Source organism: Mirounga leonina, unplaced genomic scaffold (genome assembly GCF_011800145.1).
Source record: "Mirounga leonina isolate KUSES-001 unplaced genomic scaffold, KU_Mleo_1.0 Mir_168, whole genome shotgun sequence".
Lineage (NCBI taxonomy): Eukaryota > Metazoa > Chordata > Mammalia > Carnivora > Phocidae > Mirounga > Mirounga leonina.
Window position 1 is genome coordinate 40,700,281 of NW_023270426.1, and position 12,807 is coordinate 40,713,087.

Genomic DNA, 12,807 nt, shown 5'->3' on the forward strand with positions numbered 1-12,807 from the left:
CAGCCGGGCGGGGAGGGGCGGGGTCGCGGAGGGCCGCCTCCCGGCCAAGGGCGCCGAGCTGGCTTGGCTCCACGCCAGCGCCTGCGGCGGGCGCCGCGCGTCGCTGCGCCGCTGGGCGGCGCTGACTGCCTGCGGGCGCCCTTCCGGCCGGCCGGCGGCTCGGCGAGGCCCGGCCTCCCGGACCCGCCAGTCCCGCAGCCTCTCACCGGGCTCGGCCCGCGCCCGCCGGACCCTCTTCCGGCGGGGAGCGGGTGGGGGGCGCTCGGTGATGGGCTGACCGGAGAGCGCTCCCCGGGGAGGCGTGTGCCTTTTAATAGCGAACGCTTCAAACGAATCCACATTTTGCTCTCCGCCTGTAAGTGGTGTGACTGAGGTATAACATACACACAGCAAAATACCCGTTTTACGTGTACAGCGTGCAGTCCCAACCCCGATCAAGGCTAGTGCGTTAGCAGCACCTCGTGGCACGGCCGGATCACCCTGTTGTCAAAGGTAACTAACTAGTCCTCTGATTTCTGTGGCCACAGGGTAGTTTTACCCACGGTCCACGGCGCTGTAAGGTAAATGCTTTTGGGGGTCTGGTTTCATCTCTTTAACGGTAGGTCTCTTAGCGTTATCCATGTTATTGCTGGTAGTGTTTGTTCTTTTCCCTGCCTTTTCATTTCATCTCATGTCACTGTATGGAGTTCCATTTTGTGGGGAAAAAACCCCTCACAATTTATTCATTCTCTTGGTTTTTTTTTTTTTAAAGATTTTTTTTTGTTTTTTTTTTTAATTCATGAGAGACAGAGCGAGAGAGAAAGGCAGAGGGAGAAACAGGCTCCCAAGGAGCAGGGAGCCCGACGCGGGGCTCGATCCCAGGACCCTGGGATCATGACCTGAGCCGAAGGCAGACGCTTAACCATCTGAGCCACCCAGGCGCCCCATTCTCTTGTTGATGAACATTTGGGTTGATTTTGGCTACTGTGAATATACTTCTATGAATATTCTTAAACATCTTTCACATGCATATGTGCATTGCTTTTGGGATATATCTAGGAGTGGAATTGCTGGGCCCCGCAGGGGTGACTGTGTTCATTCGAGTTGAATCGGACAATTCCCATTGTGGTTCTCTACCCATTTATATTCCTACCAGTGGTACATGAGTCCCAGCAACTCCACACCTCACTAATCTGTGGTGGTGTCAGGTTTTAAAACTTTGTTCCTTTTAATTCTCCATGCCAGTGGGTAGGTAATGGTGTCTCATCATGGCTTGAATTTGCATTTCCATGGCGACTAGGGCTATTGAGCGTCTTTTCATAGTCTTTTTTTTTTTTTTAAGATTTTATTTATTTATTTGAGAGAGAGAATGAGAGAGAGAGAGCACATGAGAGGGGGGAGGGTCAGAGGGAGAAGCAGACTCCCTGCCGAGCAGGGAGCCCGATGCGGGACTCGATCCCGGGACTCCAGGACCATGACCTGAGCCGAAGGCAGTCGCTTAACCGACTGAGCCACCCAGGCGCCCGCGTCTTTTCATAGCCTTACTGGCCATTTCTATATTCTCTTCTGTGTGGTGCTTGTGCAATAGAGAGTAGGTTTCTGTGGACGGTCTATCTATCCACATATCACAAACAAAAAACATATTATATATACTCTATTACAGATACACTTAATTTTTTTACAACATAATTGGGATAATGTAGCACATACTTGTGACAGATTGAAAATTGGCCCAATTCTCCGTCTCCATCTCCCTGTGTATTCAGAACCTTTGTAGTATGATTTTGCAAATCCCCCATCAAGAGGCAATGTCAGTTTCCCCGCACTCTTTCCTGGCCTTGTGATGTGTCTTGCCTAATAGAAGGCAGTGGAAGTGATGACGTGCCAGTTCTGAGATGGGGCCCCAAGAAGCCCATGTGTTTCCACTCTCTCTCCACCCCTGCCTCCGCCCTGATAACCAGCCCAGGCTAGTCTGCTGCAGCATGAGTGAGCTCGGGAACCTCAGCTGGTAGGCACCATCCTAAGGTAGTCCTTTCCTTAATGAGGTAGTCCTTCTTAAGGGAAAATAGCCAATTCAGATCTGGTAGATGAACATACTATTATATTTTAATTTGTATTCCCTTGATTACAAATAAAATTGAACATTAAAAATATATTGAATGGCCATTGCTTGTTCATAGCTTTTGCATATTTTCTCTTGAGGTTTTCATCTATTTGCAGAACTTTTTATATAGAAGGGATATTAACTCTGTGTTGTATGCAGAAAAATCGTTCTTCAGTTTGTTGTTTCCCTTTAAGGTTTATTTGTGGTATCTCTTATTAAAAAGTTTTAACTTTCTATGTAGATAAATGTATTAATATTTTCCTTTGTAAATCATTTCCTTTTGTGCAGTACTAAGAAAAATAGTCCTGGGGCTCCTGGGTGGCTCAGGAAGTTAAGCGTCTGCCTTTGGCTCAGGTCCTGAGATCGAGTCCTGCATCAGCAAGGAGTCTGCTTCTCCCCCTCCCTCCTGCTCCCCCCGTTTGTACTCTCTCTCTCTCAAATAAATACATAAAATCTAAAAAAAGAAAAAGAAAAGAAGTCCCTTCCCTAAGATTATATATTTACCTATTACCAATTAAGGAACAAATATTCAAAGGACTAAATCTCTAATTGTGGAACATGGCTACTTGGTAAGCTTTAAAAAAGATGATTGGGGCAGGGAGCCAATACCTGTTAGGATGCTTTTATATGCCAGTGACAGAAACTGTGCATCAAATTAGTTAAAAATAAAGGCACATTTTATTTCACATAATAGGAAGTTCAGAAGTATGACAGTTTCAAAAATTTGTTAAGTCAGCAGCTCAATGGATTTTTTTTGCACAGACCTGGTTTTTTTCCCCATCTTGCTACAATGCCATTTGTGGGGTCCTGGCTTTGTCTTCACCTGGTTTTCTTCATGGCTACAATATGGCTGCCAGTTAGCCAAAGGACAACACACTTCCTTATTTTTTCTTGAGGAAAGAGAAAAGTATCTCCCTTATATTGAATATAGCCCCTTCCCTTCAGTATAACTGGGTTGTCTAAGGTCATGCGCTCACTCACAGACCAGTAACAATGGCTGGGAGAACATCCATCAAGGATTCTCTTATTTCAATCAGGACTCTCCCTTAGGAGCTGGAAATTGGATGATTAAGTATATAACATAATTGAGGTTTGAACAGGAAGGAGGGAAGGGGGAAAAGATGGATAGGTCACCAACAGCAGTTGCTCCAGGTCCTTCCAGGCATACCTCAAATTGGATTCCACTTTCCAATTTGTAATCTTAAAAAATTTGTAGCCATTTTCAATGTAGTCTGAAATAATTGATGGGCTTTGGATTCAGCTCCACCTTGCTTTGGATCAAGGCTCTGCTTTTTATCATCTGTAGCATCTGTTGAAACTTATTCAACTTCTTTAAGCCTCAGGTTCCCCATTTCTAAAATAGGAATAATATCTATCTTGTTTGGTGATTGGTAGGTTCTTAATAAATGGTATTTATCATTATGACCACTCATAATCAGTTCATAATTCCAGTTTCTTCTGTTTTTCTCAACAAGACATCTGAGTCCATTTCTGTTTAATGTGCTTTATATGACTTGCTTTGAGGCCAGTTTTATTTACTTTTTAAGATTTTATTTTTAAGTAATCTCTACACCCATTGTGGGGCTCGAACTCACAATCGTGAGATCAAGAGTTGCATGCTCTACCAACTGAGCCAGCCAGTGCCCTGTGGCCAGTGTTAAACACTGACCTGGCTTTTCTTTCTAATAATACTCTCATTTGCACTTCCCCTACCCTTCTCTTTCTCTTGTACGCTTATGAGCTTGGGTGTTTTCTGCACTTTATACATGAATGTCATTGATCCCATTCCCCCTTCCTACCCCCACCATTGAATTATGACTGACTTAAAGTTTTGAGGGTTAGCATTTACAAAAAGATGATTCTCTCTGTGAAGTTGCCAACTCTCCAACACACGTTAAATCATTCTTTGGTTTTATAATAAAAACCAACTGCCTTTTCCCTTTGGAAACTAATGTAAGCAGAGTTCTTTATCTCGCCTCACACTTGTAGGTGAAGCCGAGCTCCCCTCAGGCTTGGCCTGTTTTGTGTGTGCTGTTTTTCCCCCAACATGACACAAGGCATTCTGTCATTCTGACGGTGAGGAATGAGTACCATAGGTAGAAAGACTGAGAAGCAGAAAGTCTCCTTGTGCTTTCAGGCTGGGCTGATGAACATGGCAGAGCAGTCAGCACTAACACTTGGGCCATGACCAAGTGCAGTGTTTCTGCAGCCGGCAGCCATGATGGCCTGGTCTCCAGCTGAGGCAGAGTTTTGCTTTCCCTTCTAGTGATGGGAGTGACTGCCTCCCTGTTTATTCAAACAGTACGTGAGCCGTCTGGACCTCCAGAACATGCCACAACATGGGTATATGTCGTCATTGTTACTCATGGGTTACCTTTACTCAAAGGCAATGTGACACCTCCAATATTTTCAGAAGCATTTGGATATTCTTGCCATCATTGTGTTTGTTTTTTTCTCAAGGGAGGTGCCTCATTAGGCCCTAAGGTTGGAAGGTGGTATAGACTAATGATTAAGCATATAGGCTCAAAGCAGCCTACCCAGGTTCCTAGCTGTATGACTTTTTGCAAGTTAATGAACCTCTCTGAGTTTTAGATTTCCCATACGTACAAAGAAGAGAATGATAGCCATTTGCGATATCATAGAAAACTATTCAGTCTTTGTCCCAGGTTCCTGGCACAGAGCTCCTAAAACCCTTGTGTTTTCTGGAGTGATAAGAGTGTTCAAGCGTTGGCCCTTGGACAAGGAGAAAAAGAGGCTGGACTGCATAGTGCCTGTGAGCACTTGCTGACTTTGAGATGAGACAAAGTTGAGTTCAAATCCAGACTCCAGCAACTGTGTGACCTTGGGCAAATTACTTAACCTCTCTGAGCTTTATTTCTCCAATCAGTAAAGTATGCATAACTACCAAAAAAAAAAAAAGAGTGTTCAAGCATCTTTTATTCTAATGGGATGACTCTTCATGGGCCCTTAGGTAGTTTCAGGATGGGGGCCAGTCTCCAGAAAGACCAAGTCTTGAATAGAGGGTTGGAGATTTTACCCTCCCGACCTCTGGGCAGGGAGAGGGGCTTGGGGTTGAGTTCAGTCACCAGTGCCAATGATTTAGTCATACCTATGTAATGAACCCCCCATAAAAATATCTAAACTATAGGGTTTGGATTCTTCATCCTGGCTGTTCATTTGTATCCTTTGTAATAAATTGGTAATACTAAATAAAGTGTCTTCCTGAGCTCTGTGAGCTGTTCAGCAAATGACTGAACCTGAAATGAGGTGGTGTGGGAACCCTCAACTTTGCAGCTGCGTCAGAGAGAGAGTGGGTACTCTGGGTGCCCAGTACTTGCGACCTGCAGTCTTATGGGACAGAGCCCTTACACCTGTGGGGTCTGATGTTAACTTCCAATAGTCCGTGTCAGAGTTGAGCTGATTTGTGGGGCATCTACCAGTTGGTGCTGGAGTGTTGGAGAACTGGCTGTTGGGGCAGAAAAAGCCCACGCATTGGATGTGAGAAGTACTGTGAGTGAGATCAGCCCCTGCTGCAGAGGGGGGTGTGAAAAGCAGGGCGGTCGAGCTTGCTGTCTGGCGCAGTAAACTCCTCACAAGTGTTAGTGTTCATACGGGGTAGGATTTTTTTTTAAACAATTAGAACAACTTATGAAAGGATTATACCTGCTTATTCACTTGGATATTATTGTTTTGTTTCCTGATTGTAAAGTTGACTTTAGTTCAAACATTCAGCGTATCATCCATTTCTTGACACTGTGTTTCAGAGACCAGTCAACACCACTCATTTCTTTGTGGGATGGGACTGAACCCACAACCCCGAGATCAAGAGTCGCCTGCTCCACCCGACTGAGCCAGCCAGGCACCCTCGTGTTGATACTTTCAAAGGATTATGGAGAAACACATCTTTGTAGATTAATAGAGAAAAACAGCCCTTCTAATGGGCTGAAACCCTGTCAGCGTGTTTGTTTGTAAGGTCCAATTTCCTGTCCCGGTTCCTCTTCTAGGGAAGGAACTCCTGTTCGATGCGCTGCTCTCCTGTGCGCGGGCATGGGGTCCTCTGTCCTGGGCACTCCCCGCGGTGGGAAGGGCTAATAGGGCGGCGCGTACTCTCCCAAGGGTCTCGCTGGACTGTAGGGACGGAGAGTATAGGTGCGGAGGCTGGTTGGTCTTGTCAGATGGTGGTGAAGATCCAGGTGTGGCCTGCTTGAGCACCGGAAGGCAATGAGACTGCATTTGGCACGTAGCCCGAATAATTCATCTTGTCATATGGGCTCTGGGATGAAATTAAGGGGTGGAAATCACACTGGTCTGTCTCTAAAATGTCCAGAAGGTCTCCAGTTTGGCTGGCTTGTATTCTGTTTGCACAGCTTTGCAGACTGAACATTTCTAGGAAGGAACCCCCCCCGGGTAGAGTTGTTGGGGGGCTCCACCCAGAATGGGGTCCAGCGCTCTGCTTCTCTGTGTGGCCAGGAGGATGTAACTCTGAGCACTGCTGTGTGGGGAAGACAGCTCCACACAGCTGCAGAAACGTGCCTGAGGGGAGAAAAGAGTTTTCCTGCTACATGACCCCGAGAGGCTGTGGCTGAGGTCACTCCCGTCACGGATGCGATCTCCTTCCTTCTGTCCCCTGTGCCCAAGGCCACCAAGAGGGCACTGACCTGCCTCAGCACTACAGGGCCAGGGCGTGGAGGGGCAGCTCCTGGATGGCGCGTGCATGGGGAGCATCTTGAAGTGTTGGGGCTGAGGGCTCTGGATGTCTCTCCAGCTGCCACGTGCATGGGAACCACACTAGGCTCTTGGGAGCACGCGGCTTCTGCCTCAGGAGGTCTGGGACAAAGTCTGAGGCTCTCTGTTCCTCCCAGGGTCCCTGGAGCTGCTGCTGCTGGTTCTGGGACTACACTGAGAAGTCAGGGTCTCGAGCAGAGGGTCTCAGCGTGTCGCCCCCCATCACCTCCCGGGAACCTGTACAAGCGCAGATGCATGCACTTGAGCCCAGGTGCACTGAAATAGGAACTCCGGGGTTGTGGTGTTTTAACAAGCCCAGCAGGTGATTCTGATGTTTGCTCCAGTTTGAGAACCACTGCCCACTTTATCATTCTGATGTCAGCAATATGTTTTCTCAGAAACAGCAGAGGGAAACTTTTAGAATATTCATGTGTCCGTGTAACAGCCAAGTTTGAATGGAAAGCTTCTTGAGCAGATCACATGTGACCATTCCTGACATTACTGCCCCACACGTGGCTCTTTCCATGTGGCTAGTAGCTGTGAATGAAGAGGAGGCAAGCAGTTTTTTTGTAATTACAAAAGAAGTCCTTGTTCACTTTTGAAAACTCGCAGAATACTGAACATCGTAAGTGCAAAAGTCAAGTTTCTTCCCCTCTGACTCCCTCTCATTCCTGTGGGAAGTAACCATGGCTCACAGTTTGCCATGTAATATCAGACTTTTTTTTTTTTTTGCACAACGAAAGATCTGCCCACACATACATGATGGAGGGCCCATTTTTATTTATTTATTTTAAAGATTTTATTCATTTATTTGATAGAGAGAGACACAGTGAGAGAGGGAACGCAAGCAGGGGGAGTGGGAGAGGGAGAAGCAGGCTTCCTGCCGAGCAGGGAGCCGGATGTGGGACTTGATCCCAGGACCCTGGGACCATGACCTGAGCCAAAGGCAGACGCTTAATGACTGAGCCACCCAGGTGCCCCAGGGCCCATTTTTAAATACAAAAATTAGAGTGCCCTGCATATTGTTCTCCAGTTTGTTCATTGCATCTCACCTTCTCCCACAGGTGTGTGGACATTTCTGAAAACCTTAGGCCACAGGGGAGCCAGCTCTGTGATCACCCAGAGTTGATGTGGGGGCAGGCTGCCAGGGCTCTGCCCCCCCACAGAGCTCCCGAAGGTTCCCCTGTTTTGCCAGGACTGCTCTCTGTCCACTATGCCTCTCCCTCTGCACGCTGCCCCAGAGAAAGGTGCTTAGAATGCACGTGCCTCCCCATCTGCCTCTCTCCTCCCTCTGTCCTTCCCGTACCCACTTGTTGGGAAGGAAAAACCTGTCTCCTTTTCTTCCCATTTAATAGGAACCAGTCTGGGGTCCTATCTCAAGCGCATTCTACACTGTGAAAGAAACTTGCTCTGAATTGGCTAGCTAGGCTCCCCTTGAAGAAGCAGTGACCGTTCCAGTTGGTGGTGGGTTGGTTTTAACATAAACAGACTTTTTTTTTTTTAAAGATTTTATTTATTTATTTGACAGAGAGAGACACAGCGAGAGAGGGAACACAAGCAGGGGGAGTGGGAGAGGGAGAAGCAGGCTTCCCGCTGAGCAGGGAGCCCGATGCGGGACTCGATCCCAGGACCCTGGGATCATGAGCTGAGCCAAAGGCAGATGCTTAACCACCGAGCCACCCAGGCACTCCCAGACTGGAGACATTTTGTGGGACAGGCTAAAGGAATTGCCTAGGACTTGGAACACAAGGACACATTCAGCAGGTTGAGCTGCCAGAAATGACTCCCAGAACAACACTGCAGAATTAGCCTGCCAAGGGTGTTGCTGCCTCTGCTGGGAAATCAGGAAACCCTGCCTCAGTGCAGGGCCACCCGGCCTCAGCCAGCAGCACGCCCCCAAACACGGGCCCTGTGTTCTGCCAGTGAGGCTTTGCACCTCTCCTGGGTGTGTCTGCTTGGTGGAAGCCAGGTAACAGGAGGACCCTGAGATCTAAGGGGACCAGGGGAAGAGTCTTGTTTTCCAGCCTCTAGGGTGTGCAGCAAGGCCACGGGGGGTAGAATGTTGTCAAGTGTAAGGCAATCTCCAGGATCTACAGCAGAAGAGCTGATGACTAGCTAATACAAGGACGAAACTACATGGGTTTAATACTCCCCTGAGACTATTATCATCAGCATTGGGGCGCCTGGGTGGCTCAGTCGGTTGAGGGTCTGCCTTCGGCTCAGGTCCTGATCCCGGGGTCCTGGGATGGAGTCCTGTGTCGGGCTCTCTGCTCAGTGGGGAGCCTGCTTCTCCCTCTGCCTCTCTCTCTGTCTCTCATTAATAACTAATTAAAATCTTAAAAAAAAAATCATAACTTCACAGCTACCATGCCCCTCATTCTCATGGGTTTAAACTCTTCTAAAACTCTTAAAGTCTCTGATACTTCTTGGCTTCAGAAGTTTGCCAGGCATTAGGTAAAGTGACGTGTCCTTTCATTGTCTACCACCAAACGCTCGGTACTGACATCTACATCTACAGGCCAGAATTAGGTAGGTGCTAAGGGGAACTCAAAATAAAAACAGCGCAATGCCTGGGCCCCAGGGGATGTGCAGTCTAGTGGGACTGAGAGGAGCCACCTGCTCATCCTAACAGTCCCTACTGAGCAACTACGACGTACGATTTAGTGGCTTTTGTACGCGCATCATTTCATTTATGCCTCATCCCAGCCCTACCAGATAAAGGTGATTTGTTCCTGTTGACAGATGAACACTCTGAATTTCAAAGGGGTTTCGTAGTTGGTCCATGTCACAGCCAGCACGTGGCAGGGCTGGAATTTGAACCCAGAACTGGCTTCAGTCAAAGTCGATGCACTTTTCACTTTATGCCACTGCTCCCTGTAATTGCCTAGGACTTGGAACACAAGGACACATTCAGCCTAATTGCATTTTTACGGATTTGAACCACGGTTAGCAAATTATGGCCCATGGGTCAAATCTAGTCTGTTACCTGTTTTCTTTTTTTGTAAATAGAGTTTTATTGGAGCACAGCTATACCTCTTCATCTGTGTATTGTCTGAGTCTGCGTTTATGTTACTATAGCAGAGATGAGCAGTTGAGAGAGACCGAGTAGCCGGAAGGACTGAAATATTTATTATCTGGCCTTTTACAAAGTTTGCCCTGATTTAAACAAGGCCAAGCAGTCTCCTATTTATCCTTAATCTTTAAAACAGGGGCACAGCAAACTTGTCATGTGAGGATCTAACATTTGCGATTGTGAGCTAGCCTGAGCATCCGTTATGTGAGACCGGGTGGTCCATTAGTGCAGAGCCCCTGGCCTCGGGTAATTACATACTCAGGTCCTGGTTCCTCCACTTATTGCTGTATGGCCTTTGAGAAATTGCCTCATCTGCCTAAATCTGTTTGTTCTCACTTATTCGTTCGCTGATTTGAAAATGTTTATTGAGTACTTACTATGTGCCACGGTCCTACGTGTTGGAGACTTAGCAAAAACAAACACAAAACCCCGTGCCTTGGTGGAGTTGGTGTTCCATCAGGTGGGGGCAGACACTAAAGAAAGAAGTAAGGTTTATAGCATGAAGACGACAGTAAGTGTCATGAAGGGAAAAAAGTCAAGAAAAGGGGACAGGGTGGGGAGAGAGGGTGTGGAGGAGTTGCAATTTCAAGTTGGGTGGTTCGGGAAGCCCTTGATGAGAAGGTGATCTGAGTAAGGACCAGAAGGAGGGAGGAGAGTAAGGTAAGACCACCCACAAGAAAACATTCTCCCTTGAGGTGAGAGGAAGAGCGAGGCAGAAGGAGGTCTGGTATGTTGAAGAAATAGCAAGGAGGTCAGAGAGACTGGAGTGGAATAAACAGCTGGGAAGGAGGTCTGAGGTGCTGGGGTGCACCTCAGGTCTTTGAAGTTACTGTAAAGACTTTGGTTTTTACTTTTAATATGACAGAAAGCCAGTGGAGAGCTTTTGAGGAGAGAAGGCCACAACCTGATTATGTGGTTGTTGTTGTTGGATTGTTTTTGGTGCAAAATGGTGGTTTTATTAAAGCATGGGGACAGGACCCGTGGGCAGAAAGAGCTGCTCTGATGTATGTTTTAAATGGTCCACTTTGGGTACCACTGTGTTGAAAAGAGACAGGGTGAGGAGAGTGACCAAGGGTAGAGCAGTGGGACCACTTGGGAGGCTGCTGCCAAAATCTGGGTGAGATGGTAGTGGTGAGTGGTGACTGCAGGGCAGTCATGGTCAGTTGGTGACATGTGTTTGGACTCTGGAAATATATATATATTTTTTTTTTGAGAGAGAGGGAGAGAGTGTGTGAGAGAGCAAGTGTGAGCGGGAGGGAGGGGCAGAGGGAGAAGGTGAAAGAGAATCTTAAGCAGGCTCCATGCTCAGCTCAGAGCCTGATGCGGGGCTTGATCTCACGACCCTGAGATCAAGACCTGAGTGGAAATCAAGATTCAAATGCTTAATGGACTGAGCCACCCAGGTGCCCTGGATTCTGGAAATATTTTGAAAGTAGATTCACCGAGATTTCTTGACAGACTGGATGTGGGGTATGAGAAAAATGGTTCACATGCCCAGAAGGATGGGGTTGCCAAGTTTGAGATGGCCATTAGACAAGTGGGGATATTAAAAAAGCAGTGGGTATATGAATGAAATACTTGAAATCAATGTCATGGAGGGGATGCCATTACTGGAAATGACAAGGTCCAGGGTATGACCATCGGAAGGAGTGGCTGAGGTAGGGTGGAGGACAAGAGCTTTAGGACGTGAAAAGGCAGCCTATTGGTAAGATTGTCCTTGAGGATATTAAAATCACCAAGGATTTTGAGGAGAGTTCTTTTTTTTTTTTTTTTTAAAGATTTATTTATTTATTTGAGAGAGCAAGAATGAGAGAATGAGAGAGAGAGAGTACATGAGAGGGGGGAGGGTTAGAGGGAGAAGCAGGCTCCTCGCCAAGCAGGGACCCCGATGCGGGACTCGATCCAGGGACTCCAGGATCATGACCTGAACCGAAGGCAGTCGCTCAACCAACTGAGCCACCTAGGCGCCCGAGGAGAGTTCTGTTGGAGACAGCAACAGTGAGTCAAGAGCAAAAATCTTAGAGGAATGAGGGGTGATGTTGGGGCTCGGTAGATGACTGTAACCTGGAGGGGTAGTGGGTGGGAACAGTGTGATGGCATAAGATCGAAGCCAAGGTTGGAAAACGTAGGAAAAAGAAAGGGCTGGAAGGGGCAGTGAGGATCACAGGACAGCTACCCCATCTCCAGTCTCCAGTCCGGGGGCTTAAAGGGTGTGAGGGAGAAAATGGCCACCACTTGAAAGGGCTGCAGGAGAAGTAGTCTCCTCAGGTTTTAATCAGAGCAAGAGGTAAAGGAAATGGTCCTGGAGGAGGCTGAGAACAGCAGAGATTTCGCTGAGGACTGTTATGTGACCCAGCAGGTAGAGTAGAGAGTTCAGAGGTGGGGGGTGAGTGATGGTGGGTGACAGGATCTGAAAAGGCAATTCCAGATGCTTTGGGGCCCTGGGCTTCTTGTGGTGGCTGCTGTAGCAGGAGAAAGGACCTGTGGTCCCAAGGTAGAGGGTGGTAGCCAGGGTGGGAGTCATGGCAGGGGGCAGGAGGGCTGTGGGTGCTGCCGGGGCCTGCGGAGTTCGGAGGCTCCCTCTTGGCTCCAGCTGATGAAGGCGCCCAGGTGCCAGGGGTAAGGTCTTCCTTGGGGTCCAGAGCGCTTTCTGGTCTCCCACCATCAGAGGCAGGGAGGTCACAGCAAGGAACAGAAGAAACCCAATCTAGTTGAGGAAAGAGCGAGCTTGCTGGAGGATCCCTCATGGGCCCCAGGGCTGCCTGGACCTCGGCAGTGGGAGTTCGCGGCTTCTCTTTTTGGTCTGCGGCTAAGACTCAGCAACCAGCTTCGAGCCTCCCTTGCTCTCAGGTTGAATTTGGGATTTTGACTGGCTCAACAGAATCAGGTGGTACAAGTGTGTTTCCAGGGGAGGCACCTCGCTGGA

The 12,807-nt window shown here is 47.9% G+C and overlaps 1 long non-coding RNA gene across 3 annotated transcripts in view; it reads left to right on the forward strand.

Moving 5' to 3' along the window:
- The first annotated feature begins 420 nt into the window (after positions 1-420).
- The window catches only part of LOC118016854, a 151,991-nt gene continuing 139,604 nt past the window's right edge, over positions 421-12,807 (forward strand). For all 3 annotated transcript variants that reach the window (XR_004680941.1, XR_004680940.1, XR_004680939.1), the window contains exon 1: positions 421-492. This is a non-coding gene — a long non-coding RNA (uncharacterized LOC118016854). The remainder of the gene's footprint in view (positions 493-12,807) is intronic.